The sequence below is a fragment of the Alosa sapidissima genome, chromosome 18, assembly GCF_018492685.1.
Source record: "Alosa sapidissima isolate fAloSap1 chromosome 18, fAloSap1.pri, whole genome shotgun sequence".
Classification (NCBI taxonomy): Eukaryota; Metazoa; Chordata; class Actinopteri; order Clupeiformes; family Clupeidae; genus Alosa; species Alosa sapidissima.
Window position 1 is genome coordinate 14,719,292 of NC_055974.1, and position 20,139 is coordinate 14,739,430.

General features: G+C 40.0%; 1 protein-coding gene across 4 annotated transcripts in view; it reads right to left on the reverse strand.

Moving 5' to 3' along the window:
• Positions 1-20,139, reverse strand: part of LOC121690120 (hemicentin-1) — a 69,105-nt gene that overhangs the window by 26,693 nt on the left and 22,273 nt on the right. Inside the window, exon 1 of one of the 4 annotated variants that reach the window (XM_042070500.1) lies at positions 7,518-7,599. The exons of 2 other annotated variants lie outside the window; for them this stretch is intronic. The gene's annotated coding sequence lies outside the window, so the exon portion shown is untranslated. Of the gene's footprint in view, positions 1-7,517; positions 7,600-20,139 lie in introns of those variants that run through there. One more of the 4 variants, XM_042070498.1, reaches the window with a different exon arrangement.

The window sequence follows — 20,139 nt, forward strand, 5'->3', positions numbered from 1 at the left end:
TTGCCTTTGTTTTTGCTTACTAATTATTCTTTATTTTTAAATGATTTTACCTTGTGTTTTATGTTTTCCTTTTATTATGATCTTTACCTTTTAACTATTCTTTGACTATATTGCCCTTCTATGCTTTTATTTGCTATTATCGTTTGGTTTTGTTTATGTAAAGCACATTGAATGACCTCTGTGTATGAAATGTGCTATATAAATAAACTTGACTTGACTTGACTTGACTAGACTCACACAGGCGTGACAAGTTCAGCATTGTCAGTAAGTAAAATAAATAGAAGGGAGAAACTTACTACCAGCGCCAAGCAGAGGTATTTAGCGAAGCTGGCAGACATTGACAACGTCGACCCATACGAAAATGGAACAGAGACCTAGACTCTGAACCACCTTGCACATACAGTATATGGAGATTGTTAATTACTTGGTTTCTGAAATAAATTAAGAGGAAATTGACTTGGAATGGAGGAGAGAAACACGTCAGCTTGACATTCCGTGTGCACTCTAGTAGCCACTAGGAGACTGGAGTAGAACACTCGTCCACTGGTCATCAATCAGACTCGGTAGTGCCAAGGTGCTTAGTAGAAAGGATGGCGCTTAAGACTGGCGTGGGCTGGAGCCATACGCCTCAAGAGCGATTTACTTTTAAAGCAATGCCCAGCGTGAAGTTCTGGCACAACCTCCACACAAAGATGAATTGAACGGCTATAGTACTACTTCCGACCAGCGACGGCAACGTGCATTACAAAAAAATTGTGAGAGCATCCCTTAATTTATCTGGGAGGAAATTACGTAGCCATTACTTCACACCACACCCACAGGTGTATGTAATCAATCATGCACTGAACTGCGCCAGCCTGACTACATGAGCTTTATTTTTGTGTGTACCATGTGTACCATATATAAAACAAGTAACAACTTGACCTGGATGTCACCTCCCACCCCTTCAACCTTAATAATGAACTTCATAAACTTAACTTAAAGCTAAAACAAATATCTGTCTCTGTGATTAATTTTTTTTAGACTTTATAATCAATAAATGATATTCGTTTAAAAAAAAATCACATTTTTGTGGGGGATGTAAACGCATAGGCTGATATTCCACATAAGTGAGTTGTGATTTATTATTTAATGAATGTCATTAATTGATTATAAACTCTAATGCCAATAGCTGGAATGGAAAGAGCATAGTCTAAGCTTTATTTTGGTGTGTAACTTCACTTTGGGGGGTGTCAGTGCATATGTGCTTTTACAGTAATCAATGACCTATTTGCATGTGACTGAGAGAGGTGATAATGGAGCAATTAACTGAGTTTCACTGTTTATGACTATTTGACTCATATCCTGTAAACAAATGTGGGTGGGGCTGTAAGGATGATGGAACAATTAGCTGAGTTTCACTGTAATTATGACTATATTGCTCATATGCTGTAAACACACCCTAGGAAATGTGGGCGGGGCTGTAAAGTACCACTTATAAGTAGGCATAAACTGCTCACTCACCCTTCTATTCTCAGAGACAAAACTCAGCAGAGAAGTCTTCTCTCCAAAGCATCAGAGGTCTTCAGAGCTCCAGAAGGCTGCTATCAACCAGAAAACCACATTTCATTGCTACTAAGAAGCTTTTATTCCTTAGGCTTTTACCCAAAGCTACAAAAGCAATTTTAATTGCTAAGAAGCGTTTATTCATAGAAGACATAAGAAAATCCTCACCAGAATTCTTCAGAAGCCAGCCCTCTTACAACAAGCAAAACAAAGACATTTTCATTGCTACTGAAAAAGGAACAAAGAAAAAAGGACAAGAAAAGACAGACCCTCATCACACAGAAGCCTGCTATCAGGATTTTATTCATAGAAGCCTGACCTAGGAACCCAAACAAGAAGACACAGAAGGAATTTAAAAAAAGAAGATATGGCAGAAGAAAAGGCAGTCACTAAAGCCCTTGCCAAATCCTTTAAAATATATCTTAAGGTACATCAGCACCTTGATTACTGCTTAAAATTCAACAACAACATTTTGGAAGATAGAAACTTTGCAGATGCTTACAACCGTCTTAGGCTGGCTGTGCAAACCAAACCAACCGATGGGCAAGTGCACACACAAGTTAACACAGCTTGTAGCAATTGGACTGAGGATACAGTTGCAGTCATCACTAGACATTTTGAAGGTGTATTGGCAGATTTCAACTTCAATACAGATACCACAAACTGGGAGGAGGCATGGGCTATGGCAGTAAACTGGGCCAAGAAAGAACTGGTTGATTTTAATATGGATGTGGCAGTGAGAGCTGAAGTACAGCTGAAGGAAAAATTGGATCAATTGGCAGAGGACAAAGCCTTGTTTACAATACGCCAGCATTTCAAAGACAAATGTACAAATGGGAAGCTAATCCAGAGACCAATCCTGATATTTGGTGATTCAAATACTTCACGGCTACCAAAATGCAATGCCAAGAGAGTACGGGTAGACTCATATCCAGGAGAAGGATTTTACGATGCCCTTTTGAAGAAGACAATGAATCATGTCTTCTTGAATCATGAAGTCAATTTTCCATTTCGAATTAAGGACATAAATGCCAGGAATGGAGAGCAGGCAGAAAGGGAATTGGGGGCACTTTTTAAAGTGACCACAGAAAGACTTCCGAAAGGGATTTACTGTATCTATCAGCCATATTAAAGGGATATGCCACCATTTGGGGAAATACGCTCATTTGAAGAGCCCTAGAGTTAAACTGTTGTAGAGTTTTACCTTTCTCCAGTTCATCCAGCCGTTCTCTGGGTCTGGCGATGCCACTTTTAGTTCCGGCCTAGATCATTGAATCAGATTAGACCATTAGCATCTCGCCCGTTAGCATCTCGCCTGTTAGCATCACGCTTAAAAGTGACTAAGATTTCCGGTAAGTTTCCTGTTTAAAACTTGTCTCTTCTCAAGTTAGAAAGTGTAATAAGACCAACAGAACCTTGCACCTATATGGAGATTGTTAATTACTTGGTTTTTGAAATAAATGAAGAGGAAATTGAGTTGGAATAGAAGTTGACTTGTCTTTTCTCCCCATAGATATTGAGGAGTTAACTTAGAAAATGTGCTTAGGTGGTTGCTGTTGTAAATATCAGGCTAGTAATCCTCACGGTTTCCTTATGAAAGTAGCTTCTAGAAGCTAGCCAGACACAGATGAACTCAGCTGGACACGGATGAACAATGCTCTTCTTAGTTTATTACAATGTAATGTAGATGCCATAGACTCACACAGGCGTGACAAGTTCAGCATTGTCAGTAAGTAAAATAAATAGAAGGGAGAAACTTACTACCAGCGCCAAGCAGAGGTATTTAGCGAAGCTGGCAGACATTGACAACGTCGACCCATACGAAAATGGAACAGAGACCTAGACTCTTTACCACCTTGCACCTACAGTATATGGAGATTGTTAATTACTTGGTTTCTGAAATAAATTAAGAGGAAATTGACTTGGAATGGAGGAGAGAAACACGTCAGCTTGACATTCCGTGTGCACTCTAGTAGCCACTAGGAGACTGGAGTAGAACACTCGTCCACTGGTCATCAATCAGACTCGGTAGTGCCGAGGTGCTTAGTAGAAAGGATGGCGCTTAAGACTGGCGTGGGCTGGAGCCATACGCCTCAAGAGCGATTTACTTTTAAAGCAATGCCCAGCGTGAAGTTCTGGCACAACCTCCACACAAAGATGAATTGAACGGCTATAGTACTACTTCCGACCAGCGACGGCAACGTGCATTACAAAAAAATTGTGAGAGCATCCCTTAATTTATCTGGGAGGAAATTACGTAGCCATTACTTCACACCACACCCACAGGTGTATGTAATCAATCATGCACTGAACTGCGCCAGCCTGACTACATGAGCTTTATTTTTGTGTGTACCATGTGTACCATATATAAAACAAGTAACAACTTGACCTGGATGTCACCTCCCACCCCTTCAACCTTAATAATGAACTTCATAAACTTAACATAAAGCTAAAACAAATATCTGTCTCTGTGATTCATTTTTTTAGACTTTATAATCAATAAATGATATTCGTTTAAAAAAAATCACATTTTTGTGGGGGATGTAAACGCATAGGCTGATATTCCACATAAGTGAGTTGTGATTTATTATGTAATGAATGTCATTAATTGATTATAAACTCTAATGCCAATAGCTGGAATGGAAAGAGCATAGTCTAAGCTTTATTTTGGTGTGTAACTTCACTTTGGGGGGTGTCAGTGCATATGTGCTTTTACAGTAATCAATGACCTATTTGCATGTGACTGAGAGAGGTGATAATGGAGCAATTAACTGAGTTTCACTGTACTTATGACTATTTGACTCATATCCTGTAAACAAATGTGGGTGGGGCTGTAAGGATGATGGAACAATTAGCTGAGTTTCACTGTAATTATGACTATATTGCTCATATGCTGTAAACACACCCTAGGAAATGTGGGTGGGGTTGTAAAGTACCACTTATAAGTAGGCATAAACTGCTCACTCACCCTTCCATTCTCAGAGACAAAACTCAACAGAGAAGTCTTCTCTCCAAAGCATCAGAGGTCTTCAGAGCTCCAGAAGGCTGCTATCAACCAGAAAACCACATTTCATTGCTACTAAGAAGCTTTTATTCCTTAGGCTTTTACCCAAAGCTACAAAAGCCATTTTAATTGCTAAGAAGCGTTTATTCATAGAAGACATAAGAAAATCCTCACCAGAATTCTTCAGAAGCCAGCCCTCTTACAACAAGCAACACAAAGACATTTTCATTGCTACTGAAAAAAGAACAAAGAAAAAAGGACAAGAAAAGACAGACCCTCATCACACAGAAGCCTGCTATCAGGATTTTATTCATAGAAGCCTGACCTAGGAACCCAAACAAGAAGACACAGAAGGAATTTAAAAAAAGAAGATATGGCAGAAGAAAAGGCAGTCACTAAAGCCCTTGCCAAATCCTTTAAAATATATCTTAAGGTACATCAGCACCTTGATTACTGCTTAAAATTCAACAACAAAATTTTGGAAGATAGAAACTTTGCAGATGCTTACAACCGTCTTAGGCTGGCTGTGCAAACCAAACCAACCGATGGGCAAGTGCACACACAAGTTAACACAGCTTGTAGCAATTGGACTGAGGATACAGTTGCAGTCATCACTAGACATTTTGAAGGTGTATTGGCAGATTTCAACTTCAATACAGATACCACAAACTGGGAGGAGGCATGGGCTATGGCAGTAAACTGGGCCAAGAAAGAACTGGTTGATTTTAATATGGATGTGGCAGTGAGAGCTGAAGTACAGCTGAAGGAAAAATTGGATCAATTGGCAGAGGACAAAGCCTTGTTTACAATACGCCAGCATTTCAAAGACAAATGTACAAATGGGAAGCTAATCCAGAGACCAATCCTGATATTTGGTGATTCAAATACTTCACGGCTACCAAAATGCAATGCCAAGAGAGTACGGGTAGACTCATATCCAGGAGAAGGATTTTACGATGCCCTTTTGAAGAAGACAATGAATCATGTCTTCTTGAATCATGAAGTCAATTTTCCATTTCGAATTAAGGACATAAATGCCAGGAATGGAGAGCAGGCAGAAAGGGAATTGGGGGCACTTTTTAAAGTGACCACAGAAAGACTTCCGAAAGGGATTTACTGTATCTATCAGCCATATTAAAGGGATATGCCACCATTTGGGGAAATACGCTCATTTGAAGAGCCCTAGAGTTAAACTGTTGTAGAGTTTTACCTTTCTCCAGTTCATCCAGCCGTTCTCTGGGTCTGGCGATGCCACTTTTAGTTCCGGCCTAGATCATTGAATCAGATTAGACCATTAGCATCTCGCCCGTTAGCATCTCGCCTGTTAGCATCACGCTTAAAAGTGACTAAGATTTCCGGTAAGTTTCCTGTTTAAAACTTGTCTCTTCTCAAGTTAGAAAGTGTAATAAGACCAACAGAACCTTGCACCTATATGGAGATTGTTAATTACTTGGTTTTTGAAATAAATGAAGAGGAAATTGAGTTGGAATGGAAGTTGACTTGTCTTTTCTCCCCATAGATATTGAGGAGTTAACTTAGAAAATGTGCTTAGGTGGTTGCTGTTGTAAATATCAGGCTAGTAATCCTCACGGTTTCCTTATGAAAGTAGCTTCTAGAAGCTAGCCAGACACAGATGAACTCAGCTGGACACGGATGAACAATGCTCTTCTTAGTTTATTACAATGTAATGTAGATGCCATAGACTCACACAGGCGTGACAAGTTCAGCATTGTCAGTAAGTAAAATAAATACAAGGGAGAAACTTACTACCAGCGCCAAGCAGAGGTATTTAGCGAAGCTGGCAGACATTGACAACGTCGACCCATACGAAAATGGAACAGAGACCTAGACTCTTTACCACCTTGCACCTACAGTATATGGAGATTGTTAATTACTTGGTTTCTGAAATAAATTAAGAGGAAATTGACTTGGAAGAGAGAAACACGTCAGCTTGACATTCCGTGTGCACTCTAGTAGCCACTAGGAGACTGGAGTAGAACACTCGTCCACTGGTCATCAATCAGACTCGGTAGTGCCGAGGTGCTTAGTAGAAAGGATGGCGCTTAAGACTGGCGTGGGCTGGAGCCATACGCCTCAAGAGCGATTTACTTTTAAAGCAATGCCCAGCGTGAAGTTCTGGCACAACCTCCACACAAAGATGAATTGAACGGCTATAGTACTATTTCCGACCAGCGACGGCAACGTGCATTACAAAAAAATTGTGAGAGCATCCCTTAATTTATCTGGGAGGAAATTACGTAGCCATTACTTCACACCACACCCACAGGTGTATGTAATCAATCATGCACTGAACTGCGCCAGCCTGACTACATGAGCTTTATTTTTGTGTGTACCATGTGTACCATATATAAAACAAGTAACAACTTGACCTGGATGTCACCTCCCACCCCTTCAACCTTAATAATGAACTTCATAAACTTAACATAAAGCTAAAACAAATATCTGTCTCTGTGATTCATTTTTTTAGACTTTATAATCAATAAATGATATTCGTTTAAAAAAATCACATTTTTGTGGGGGATGTAAACGCATAGGCTGATATTCCACATAAGTGAGTTGTGATTTATTATGTAATGAATGTCATTAATTGATTATAAACTCTAATGCCAATAGCTGGAATGGAAAGAGCATAGTCTAAGCTTTATTTTGGTGTGTAACTTCACTTTGGGGGGTGTCAGTGCATATGTGCTTTTACAGTAATCAATGACCTATTTGCATGTGACTGAGAGAGGTGATAATGGAGCAATTAACTGAGTTTCACTGTACTTATGACTATTTGACTCATATCCTGTAAACAAATGTGGGTGGGGCTGTAAGGATGATGGAACAATTAGCTGAGTTTCACTGTAATTATGACTATATTGCTCATATGCTGTAAACACACCCTAGGAAATGTGGGTGGGGTTGTAAAGTACCACTTATAAGTAGGCATAAACTGCTCACTCACCCTTCCATTCTCAGAGACAAAACTCAGCAGAGAAGTCTTCTCTCCAAAGCATCAGAGGTCTTCAGAGCTCCAGAAGGCTGCTATCAACCAGAAAACCACATTTCATATCTACTAAGAAGCTTTTATTCCTTAGGCTTTTACCCAAAGCTACAAAAGCAATTTTAATTGCTAAGAAGCGTTTATTCATAGAAGACATAAGAAAATCCTCACCAGAATTCTTCAGAAGCCAGCCCTCTTACAACAAGCAACACAAAGACATTTTCATTGCTACTGAAAAAAGAACAAAGAAAAAAGGACAAGAAAAGACAGACCCTCATCACACAGAAGCCTGCTATCAGGATTTTATTCATAGAAGCCTGACCTAGGAACCCAAACAAGAAGACACAGAAGGAATTTAAAAAAAGAAGATATGGCAGAAGAAAAGGCAGTCACTAAAGCCCTTGCCAAATCCTTTAAAATATATCTTAAGGTACATCAGCACCTTGATTACTGCTTAAAATTCAACAACAACATTTTGGAAGATAGAAACTTTGCAGATGCTTACAACCGTCTTAGGCTGGCTGTGCAAACCAAACCAACCGATGGGCAAGTGCACACACAAGTTAACACAGCTTGTAGCAATTGGACTGAGGATACAGTTGCAGTCATCACTAGACATTTTGAAGGTGTATTGGCAGATTTCAACTTCAATACAGATACCACAAACTGGGAGGAGGCATGGGCTATGGCAGTAAACTGGGCCAAGAAAGAACTGGTTGATTTTAATATGGATGTGGCAGTGAGAGCTGAAGTACAGCTGAAGGAAAAATTGGATCAATTGGCAGAGGACAAAGCCTTGTTTACAATACGCCAGCATTTCAAAGACAAATGTACAAATGGGAAGCTAATCCAGAGACCAATCCTGATATTTGGTGATTAAAATACTTCACGGCTACCAAAATGCAATGCCAAGAGAGTACGGGTAGACTCATATCCAGGAGAAGGATTTTACGATGCCCTTTTGAAGAAGACAATGAATCATGTCTTCTTGAATCATGAAGTCAATTTTCCATTTCGAATTAAGGACATAAATGCCAGGAATGGAGAGCAGGCAGAAAGGGAATTGGGGGCACTTTTTAAAGTGACCACAGAAAGACTTCCGAAAGGGATTTACTGTATCTATCAGCCATATTAAAGGGATATGCCACCATTTGGGGAAATACGCTCATTTGAAGAGCCCTAGAGTTAAACTGTTGTAGAGTTTTACCTTTCTCCAGTTCATCCAGCCGTTCTCTGGGTCTGGCGATGCCACTTTTAGTTCCGGCCTAGATCATTGAATCAGATTAGACCATTAGCATCTCGCCCGTTAGCATCTCGCCTGTTAGCATCACGCTTAAAAGTGACTAAGATTTCCGGTAAGTTTCCTGTTTAAAACTTGTCTCTTCTCAAGTTAGAAAGTGTAATAAGACCAACAGAACCTTGCACCTATATGGAGATTGTTAATTACTTGGTTTTTGAAATAAATGAAGAGGAAATTGAGTTGGAATGGAAGTTGACTTGTCTTTTCTCCCCATAGATATTGAGGAGTTAACTTAGAAAATGTGCTTAGGTGGTTGCTGTTGTAAATATCAGGCTAGTAATCCTCACGGTTTCCTTATGAAAGTAGCTTCTAGAAGCTAGCCAGACACAGATGAACTCAGCTGGACACGGATGAACAATGCTCTTCTTAGTTTATTACAATGTAATGTAGATGCCATAGACTCACACAGGCGTGACAAGTTCAGCATTGTCAGTAAGTAAAATAAATAGAAGGGAGAAACTTACTACCAGCGCCAAGCAGAGGTATTTAGCGAAGCTGGCAGACATTGACAACGTCGACCCATACGAAAATGGAACAGAGACCTAGACTCTTTACCACCTTGCACCTACAGTATATGGAGATTGTTAATTACTTGGTTTCTGAAATAAATTAAGAGGAAATTGACTTGGAATGGAGGAGAGAAACACGTCAGCTTGACATTCCGTGTGCACTCTAGTAGCCACTAGGAGACTGGAGTAGAACACTCGTCCACTGGTCATCAATCAGACTCGGTAGTGCCGAGGTGCTTAGTAGAAAGGATGGCGCTTAAGACTGGCGTGGGTTGGAGCCATACGCCTCAAGAGCGATTTACTTTTAAAGCAATGCCCAGCGTGAAGTTCTGGCACAACCTCCACACAAAGATGAATTGAACGGCTATAGTACTACTTCCGACCAGCGACGGCAACGTGCATTACAAAAAAATTGTGAGAGCATCCCTTAATTTATCTGGGAGGAAATTACGTAGCCATTACTTCACACCACACCCACAGGTGTATGTAATCAATCATGCACTGAACTGCGCCAGCCTGACTACATGAGCTTTATTTTTGTGTGTACCATGTGTACCATATATAAAACAAGTAACAACTTGACCTGGATGTCACCTCCCACCCCTTCAACCTTAATAATGAACTTCATAAACTTAACTTAAAGCTAAAACAAATATCTGTCTCTGTGATTCATTTTTTTTAGACTTTATAATCAATAAATGATATTCGTTTAAAAAAATCACATTTTTGTGGGGGATGTAAACGCATAGGCTGATATTCCACATAAGTGAGTTGTGATTTATTATTTAATGAATGTCATTAATTGATTATAAACTCTAATGCCAATAGCTGGAATGGAAAGAGCATAGTCTAAGCTTTATTTTGGTGTGTAACTTCACTTTGGGGGGTGTCAGTGCATATGTGCTTTTACAGTAATCAATGACCTATTTGCATGTGACTGAGAGAGGTGATAATGGAGCAATTAACTGAGTTTCACTGTACTTATGACTATTTGACTCATATCCTGTAAACAAATGTGGGTGGGGCTGTAAGGATGATGGAACAATTAGCTGAGTTTCACTGTAATTATGACTATATTGCTCATATGCTGTAAACACACCCTAGGAAATGTGGGTGGGGCTGTAAAGTACCACTTATAAGTAGGCATAAACTGCTCACTCACCCTTCCATTCTCAGAGACAAAACTCAACAGAGAAGTCTTCTCTCCAAAGCATCAGAGGTCTTCAGAGCTCAAGAAGGCTGCTATCAACCAGAAAACCACATTTCATTGCTACTAAGAAGCTTTTATTCCTTAGGCTTTTACCCAAAGCTACAAAAGCAATTTTAATTGCTAAGAAGCGTTTATTCATAGAAGACATAAGAAAATCCTCACCAGAATTCTTCAGAAGCCAGCCCTCTTACAACAAGCAAAACAAAGACATTTTCATTGCTACTGAAAAAAGAACAAAGAAAAAAGGACAAGAAAAGACAGACCCTCATCACACAGAAGCCTGCTATCAGGATTTTATTCATAGAAGCCTGACCTAGGAACCCAAACAAGAAGACACAGAAGGAATTTAAAAAAAGAAGATATGGCAGAAGAAAAGGCAGTCACTAAAGCCCTTGCCAAATCCTTTAAAATATATCTTAAGGTACATCAGCACCTTGATTACTGCTTAAAATTCAACAACAAAATTTTGGAAGATAGAAACTTTGCAGATGCTTACAACCGTCTTAGGCTGGCTGTGCAAACCAAACCAACCGATGGGCAAGTGCACACACAAGTTAACACAGCTTGTAGCAATTGGACTGAGGATACAGTTGCAGTCATCACTAGACATTTTGAAGGTGTATTGGCAGATTTCAACTTCAATACAGATACCACAAACTGGGAGGAGGCATGGGCTATGGCAGTAAACTGGGCCAAGAAAGAACTGGTTGATTTTAATATGGATGTGGCAGTGAGAGCTGAAGTACAGCTGAAGGAAAAATTGGATCAATTGGCAGAGGACAAAGCCTTGTTTACAATACGCCAGCATTTCAAAGACAAATGTACAAATGGGAAGCTAATCCAGAGACCAATCCTGATATTTGGTGATTCAAATACTTCACGGCTACCAAAATGCAATGCCAAGAGAGTACGGGTAGACTCATATCCAGGAGAAGGATTTTACGATGCCCTTTTGAAGAAGACAATGAATCATGTCTTCTTGAATCATGAAGTCAATTTTCCATTTCGAATTAAGGACATAAATGCCAGGAATGGAGAGCAGGCAGAAAGGGAATTGGGGGCACTTTTTAAAGTGACCACAGAAAGACTTCCGAAAGGGATTTACTGTATCTATCAGCCATATTAAAGGGATATGCCACCATTTGGGGAAATACGCTCATTTGAAGAGCCCTAGAGTTAAACTGTTGTAGAGTTTTACCTTTCTCCAGTTCATCCAGCCGTTCTCTGGGTCTGGCGATGCCACTTTTAGTTCCGGCCTAGATCATTGAATCAGATTAGACCATTAGCATCTCGCCCGTTAGCATCTCGCCTGTTAGCATCACGCTTAAAAGTGACTAAGATTTCCGGTAAGTTTCCTGTTTAAAACTTGTCTCTTCTCAAGTTAGAAAGTGTAATAAGACCAACAGAACCTTGCACCTATATGGAGATTGTTAATTACTTGGTTTTTGAAATAAATGAAGAGGAAATTGAGTTGGAATGGAAGTTGACTTGTCTTTTCTCCCCATAGATATTGAGGAGTTAACTTAGAAAATGTGCTTAGGTGGTTGCTGTTGTAAATATCAGGCTAGTAATCCTCACGGTTTCCTTATGAAAGTAGCTTCTAGAAGCTAGCCAGACACAGATGAACTCAGCTGGACACGGATGAACAATGCTCTTCTTAGTTTATTACAATGTAATGTAGATGCCATAGACTCACACAGGCGTGACAAGTTCAGCATTGTCAGTAAGTAAAATAAATAGAAGGGAGAAACTTACTACCAGCGCCAAGCAGAGGTATTTAGCGAAGCTGGCAGACATTGACAACGTCGACCCATACGAAAATGGAACAGAGACCTAGACTCTTTACCACCTTGCACCTACAGTATATGGAGATTGTTAATTACTTGGTTTCTGAAATAAATTAAGAGGAAATTGACTTGGAATGGAGGAGAGAAACACGTCAGCTTGACATTCCGTGTGCACTCTAGTAGCCACTAGGAGACTGGAGTAGAACACTCGTCCACTGGTCATCAATCAGACTCGGTAGTGCCGAGGTGCTTAGTAGAAAGGATGGCGCTTAAGACTGGCGTGGGTTGGAGCCATACGCCTCAAGAGCGATTTACTTTTAAAGCAATGCCCAGCGTGAAGTTCTGGCACAACCTCCACACAAAGATGAATTGAACGGCTATAGTACTACTTCCGACCAGCGACGGCAACGTGCATTACAAAAAAATTGTGAGAGCATCCCTTAATTTATCTGGGAGGAAATTACGTAGCCATTACTTCACACCACACCCACAGGTGTATGTAATCAATCATGCACTGAACTGCGCCAGCCTGACTACATGAGCTTTATTTTTGTGTGTACCATGTGTACCATATATAAAACAAGTAACAACTTGACCTGGATGTCACCTCCCACCCCTTCAACCTTAATAATGAACTTCATAAACTTAACTTAAAGCTAAAACAAATATCTGTCTCTGTGATTCATTTTTTTTAGACTTTATAATCAATAAATGATATTCGTTTAAAAAAAATCACATTTTTGTGGGGGATGTAAACGCATAGGCTGATATTCCACATAAGTGAGTTGTGATTTATTATTTAATGAATGTCATTAATTGATTATAAACTCTAATGCCAATAGCTGGAATGGAAAGAGCATAGTCTAAGCTTTATTTTGGTGTGTAACTTCACTTTGGGGGGTGTCAGTGCATATGTGCTTTCACAGTAATCAATGACCTATTTGCATGTGACTGAGAGAGGTGATAATGGAGCAATTAACTGAGTTGCACTGTACTTATGACTATTTGACTCATATCCTGTAAACAAATGTGGGTGGGGCTGTAAGGATGATGGAACAATTAGCTGAGTTTCACTGTAATTATGACTATATTGCTCATATGCTGTAAACACACCCTAGGAAATGTGGGTGGGGCTGTAAAGTACCACTTATAAGTAGGCATAACCTGCTCACTCACCCTTCCATTCTCAGAGACAAAACTCAGCAGAGAAGTCTTCTCTCCAAAGCATCAGAGGTCTTCAGAGCTCCAGAAGGCTGCTATCAACCAGAAAACCACATTTCATTGCTACTAAGAAGCTTTTATTCCTTAGGCTTTTACCCAAAGCTACAAAAGCCATTTTAATTGCTAAGAAGCGTTTATTCATAGAAGACATAAGAAAATCCTCACCAGAATTCTTCAGAAGCCAGCCCTCTTACAACAAGCAAAACAAAGACATTTTCATTGCTACTGAAAAAAGAACAAAGAAAAAAGGACAAGAAAAGACAGACCCTCATCACACAGAAGCCTGCTATCAGGATTTTATTCATAGAAGCCTGACCTAGGAACCCAAACAAGAAGACACAGAAGGAATTTAAAAAAAGAAGATATGGCAGAAGAAAAGGCAGTCACTAAAGCCCTTGCCAAATCCTTTAAAATATATCTTAAGGTACATCAGCACCTTGATTACTGCTTAAAATTCAACAACAAAATTTTGGAAGATAGAAACTTTGCAGATGCTTACAACCGTCTTAGGCTGGCTGTGCAAACCAAACCAACCGATGGGCAAGTGCACACACAAGTTAACACAGCTTGTAGCAATTGGACTGAGGATACAGTTGCAGTCATCACTAGACATTTTGAAGGTGTATTGGCAGATTTCAACTTCAATACAGATACCACAAACTGGGAGGAGGCATGGGCTATGGCAGTAAACTGGGCCAAGAAAGAACTGGTTGATTTTAATATGGATGTGGCAGTGAGAGCTGAAGTACAGCTGAAGGAAAAATTGGATCAATTGGCAGAGGACAAAGCCTTGTTTACAATACGCCAGCATTTCAAAGACAAATGTACAAATGGGAAGCTAATCCAGAGACCAATCCTGATATTTGGTGATTCAAATACTTCACGGCTACCAAAATGCAATGCCAAGAGAGTACGGGTAGACTCATATCCAGGAGAACGATTTTACGATGCCCTTTTGAAGAAGACAATGAATCATGTCTTCTTGAATCATGAAGTCAATTTTCCATTTCGAATTAAGGACATAAATGCCAGGAATGGAGAGCAGGCAGAAAGGGAATTGGGGGCACTTTTTAAAGTGACCACAGAAAGACTTCCGAAAGGGATTTACTGTATCTATCAGCCATATTAAAGGGATATGCCACCATTTGGGGAAATACGCTCATTTGAAGAGCCCTAGAGTTAAACTGTTGTAGAGTTTTACCTTTCTCCAGTTCATCCAGCCGTTCTCTGGGTCTGGCGATGCCACTTTTAGTTCCGGCCTAGATCATTGAATCGGATTAGACCATTAGCATCTCGCCCGTTAGCATCTCGCCTGTTAGCATCACGCTTAAAAGTGACTAAGATTTCCGGTAATTTTCCTGTTTAAAACTTGTCTCTTCTCAAGTTAGAAAGTGTAATAAGACCAACAGAACCTTGCACCTATATGGAGATTGTTAATTACTTGGTTTTTGAAATAAATGAAGAGGAAATTGAGTTGGAATGGAAGTTGACTTGTCTTTTCTCCCCATAGATATTGAGGAGTTAACTTAGAAAATGTGCTTAGGTGGTTGCTGTTGTAAATATCAGGCTAGTAATCCTCACGGTTTCCTTATGAAAGTAGCTTCTAGAAGCTAGCCAGACACAGATGAACTCAGCTGGACACGGATGAACAATGCTCTTCTTAGTTTATTACAATGTAATGTAGATGCCATAGACTCACACAGGCGTGACAAGTTCAGCATTGTCAGTAAGTAAAATAAATAGAAGGGAGAAACTTACTACCAGCGCCAAGCAGAGGTATTTAGCGAAGCTGGCAGACATTGACAACGTCGACCCATACGAAAATGGAACAGAGACCTAGACTCTTTACCACCTTGCACCTACAGTATATGGAGATTGTTAATTACTTGGTTTCTGAAATAAATTAAGAGGAAATTGACTTGGAATGGAGGAGAGAAACACGTCAGCTTGACATTCCGTGTGCACTCTAGTAGCCACTAGGAGACTGGAGTAGAACACTCGTCCACTGGTCATCAATCAGACTCGGTAGTGCCGAGGTGCTTAGTAGAAAGGATGGCGCTTAAGACTGGCGTGGGTTGGAGCCATACGCCTCAAGAGCGATTTACTTTTAAAGCAATGCCCAGCGTGAAGTTCTGGCACAACCTCCACACAAAGATGAATTGAACGGCTATAGTACTACTTCCGACCAGCGACGGCAACGTGCATTACAAAAAAATTGTGAGAGCATCCCTTAATTTATCTGGGAGGAAATTACGTAGCCATTACTTCACACCACACCCACAGGTGTATGTAATCAATCATGCACTGAACTGCGCCAGCCTGACTACATGAGCTTTATTTTTGTGTGTACCATGTGTACCATATATAAAACAAGTAACAACTTGACCTGGATGTCACCTCCCACCCCTTCAACCTTAATAATGAACTTCATAAACTTAACTTAAAGCTAAAACAAATATCTGTCTCTGTGATTCATTTTTTTTAGACTTTATAATCAATAAATGATATTCGTTTAAAAAAAATCACATTTTTGTGGGGGATGTAAACGCATAGGCTGATATTCCACATAAGTGAGTTGTGATTTATTATTTAATGAATGTCATTAATTGATTATAAACTCTAATGCCAATAGCTGGAATGGAAAGAGCATAGTCTAAGCTTTATTTTGGTGTGTAACTTCACTTTGGGTGGTGTCAGTGCATATGTGCTTTCACAGTAATCAATGACCTATTTGCATGTGACTGAGAGAGGTGATAATGGAGCAATTAACTGAGTTGCACTGTACTTATGACTATTTGACTCATATCCTGTAAACAAATGTGGGTGGGGCTGTAAGGATGATGGAACAATTAGCTGAGTTTCACTGTAATTATGACTATATTGCTCATATGCTGTAAACACACCCTAGGAAATGTGGGTGGGGCTGTAAAGTACCACTTATAAGTAGGCATAACCTGCTCACTCACCCTTCCATTCTCAGAGACAAAACTCAGCAGAGAAGTCTTCTCTCCAAAGCATCAGAGGTCTTCAGAGCTCCAGAAGGCTGCTATCAACCAGAAAACCACATTTCATTGCTACTAAGAAGCTTTTATTCCTTAGGCTTTTACCCAAAGCTACAAAAGCCATTTTAATTGCTAAGAAGCGTTTATTCATAGAAGACATAAGAAAATCCTCACCAGAATTCTTCAGAAGCCAGCCCTCTTACAACAAGCAAAACAAAGACATTTTCATTGCTACTGAAAAAAGAACAAAGAAAAAAGGACAAGAAAAGACAGACCCTCATCACACAGAAGCCTGCTATCAGGATTTTATTCATAGAAGCCTGACCTAGGAACCCAAACAAGAAGACACAGAAGGAATTTAAAAAAAGAAGATATGGCAGAAGAAAAGGCAGTCACTAAAGCCCTTGCCAAATCCTTTAAAATATATCTTAAGGTACATCAGCACCTTGATTACTGCTTAAAATTCAACAACAAAATTTTGGAAGATAGAAACTTTGCAGATGCTTACAACCGTCTTAGGCTGGCTGTGCAAACCAAACCAACCGATGGGCAAGTGCACACACAAGTTAACACAGCTTGTAGCAATTGGACTGAGGATACAGTTGCAGTCATCACTAGACATTTTGAAGGTGTATTGGCAGATTTCAACTTCAATACAGATACCACAAACTGGGAGGAGGCATGGGCTATGGCAGTAAACTGGGCCAAGAAAGAACTGGTTGATTTTAATATGGATGTGGCAGTGAGAGCTGAAGTACAGCTGAAGGAAAAATTGGATCAATTGGCAGAGGACAAAGCCTTGTTTACAATACGCCAGCATTTCAAAGACAAATGTACAAATGGGAAGCTAATCCAGAGACCAATCCTGATATTTGGTGATTCAAATACTTCACGGCTACCAAAATGCAATGCCAAGAGAGTACGGGTAGACTCATATCCAGGAGAACGATTTTACGATGCCCTTTTGAAGAAGACAATGAATCATGTCTTCTTGAATCATGAAGTCAATTTTCCATTTCGAATTAAGGACATAAATGCCAGGAATGGAGAGCAGGCAGAAAGGGAATTGGGGGCACTTTTTAAAGTGACCACAGAAAGACTTCCGAAAGGGATTTACTGTATCTATCAGCCATATTAAAGGGATATGCCACCATTTGGGGAAATACGCTCATTTGAAGAGCCCTAGAGTTAAACTGTTGTAGAGTTTTACCTTTCTCCAGTTCATCCAGCCGTTCTCTGGGTCTGGCGATGCCACTTTTAGTTCCGGCCTACATCATTGAATCGGATTAGACCATTAGCATCTCGCCCGTTAGCATCTCGCCCGTTAGCATCACGCTTAAAAGTGACTAAGATTTCCGGTAATTTTCCTGTTTAAAACTTGTCTCTTCTCAAGTTAGAAAGTGTAATAAGACCAACAGAACCTTGCACCTATATGGAGATTGTTAATTACTTGGTTTTTGAAATAAATGAAGAGGAAATTGAGTTGGAATGGAAGTTGACTTGTCTTTTCTCCCCATAGATATTGAGGAGTTAACTTAGAAAATGTGCTTAGGTGGTTGCTGTTGTAAATATCAGGCTAGTAATCCTCACGGTTTCCTTATGAAAGTAGCTTCTAGAAGCTAGCCAGACACAGATGAACTCAGCTGGACACGGATGAACAATGCTCTTCTTAGTTTATTACAATGTAATGTAGATGCCATAGACTCACACAGGCGTGACAAGTTCAGCATTGTCAGTAAGTAAAATAAATAGAAGGGAGAAACTTACTACCAGCGCCAAGCAGAGGTATTTAGCGAAGCTGGCAGACATTGACAACGTCGACCCATACGAAAATGGAACAGAGACCTAGACTCTTTACCACCTTGCACCTACAGTATATGGAGATTGTTAATTACTTGGTTTCTGAAATAAATTAAGAGGAAATTGACTTGGAATGGAGGAGAGAAACACGTCAGCTTGACATTCCGTGTGCACTCTAGTAGCCACTAGGAGACTGGAGTAGAACACTCGTCCACTGGTCATCAATCAGACTCGGTAGTGCCGAGGTGCTTAGTAGAAAATGGAACAGAGACCTAGACTCTTTACCACCTTGCACCTACAGTATATGGAGATTGTTAATTACTTGGTTTCTGAAATAAATTAAGAGGAAATTGACTTGGAATGGAGGAGAGAAACACGTCAGCTTGACATTCCGTGTGCACTCTAGTAGCCACTAGGAGACTGGAGTAGAACACTCGTCCACTGGTCATCAATCAGACTCGGTAGTGCCGAGGTGCTTAGTAGAAAGGATGGCGCTTAAGACTGGCGTGGGCTGGAGCCATACGCCTCAAGAGCGATTTACTTTTAAAGCAATGCCCAGCGTGAAGTTCTGGCACAACCTCCACACAAAGATGAATTGAACGGCTATAGTACTACTTCCGACCAGCGACGGCAACGTGCATTACAAAAAAATTGTGAGAGCATCCCTTAATTTATCTGGGAGGAAATTACGTAGCCATTACTTCACACCACACCCACAGGTGTATGTAATCAATCATGCACTGAACTGCGCCAGCCTGACTACATGAGCTTTATTTTTGTGTGTACCATGTGTACCATATATAAAACAAGTAACAACTTGACCTGGATGTCACCTCCCACCCCTTCAACCTTAATAATGAACTTCATAAACTTAACTTAAAGCTAAAACAAATATCTGTCTCTGTGATTCATTTTTTTTAGACTTCATAATCAATAAATGATATTCGTTTAAAAAAAATCACATTTTTGTGGGGGATGTAAACGCATAGGCTGATATTCCACACATAAGTGAGTTGTGATGTATTATTTAATGAATGTCATTAATTGATTATAAACTCTAATGCCAATAGCTGGAATGGAAAGAGCATAGTCTAAGCTTTATTTTGGTGTGTAACTTCACTTTGGGGGGTGTCAGTGCATATGTGCTTTCACAGTAATCAATGACCTATTTGCATGTGACTGAGAGAGGTGATAATGGAGCAATTAACTGAGTTGCACTGTACTTATGACTATTTGACTCATATCCTGTAAACAAATGTGGGTGGGGCTGTAAGGATGATGGAACAATTAGCTGAGTTTCACTGTAATTATGACTATATTGCTCATATGCTGTAAACACACCCTAGGAAATGTGGGTGGGGCTGTAAAGTACCACTTATAAGTAGGCATAACCTGCTCACTCACCCTTCCATTCTCAGAGACAAAACTCAGCAGAGAAGTCTTCTCTCCAAAGCATCAGAGGTCTTCAGAGCTCCAGAAGGCTGCTATCAACCAGAAAACCACATTTCATTGCTACTAAGAAGCTTTTATTCCTTAGGCTTTTACCCAAAGCTACAAAAGCCATTTTAATTGCTAAGAAGCGTTTATTCATAGAAGACATAAGAAAATCCTCACCAGAATTCTTCAGAAGCCAGCCCTCTTACAACAAGCAAAACAAAGACATTTTCATTGCTACTGAAAAAAGAACAAAGAAAAAAGGACAAGAAAAGACAGACCCTCATCACACAGAAGCCTGCTATCAGGATTTTATTCAT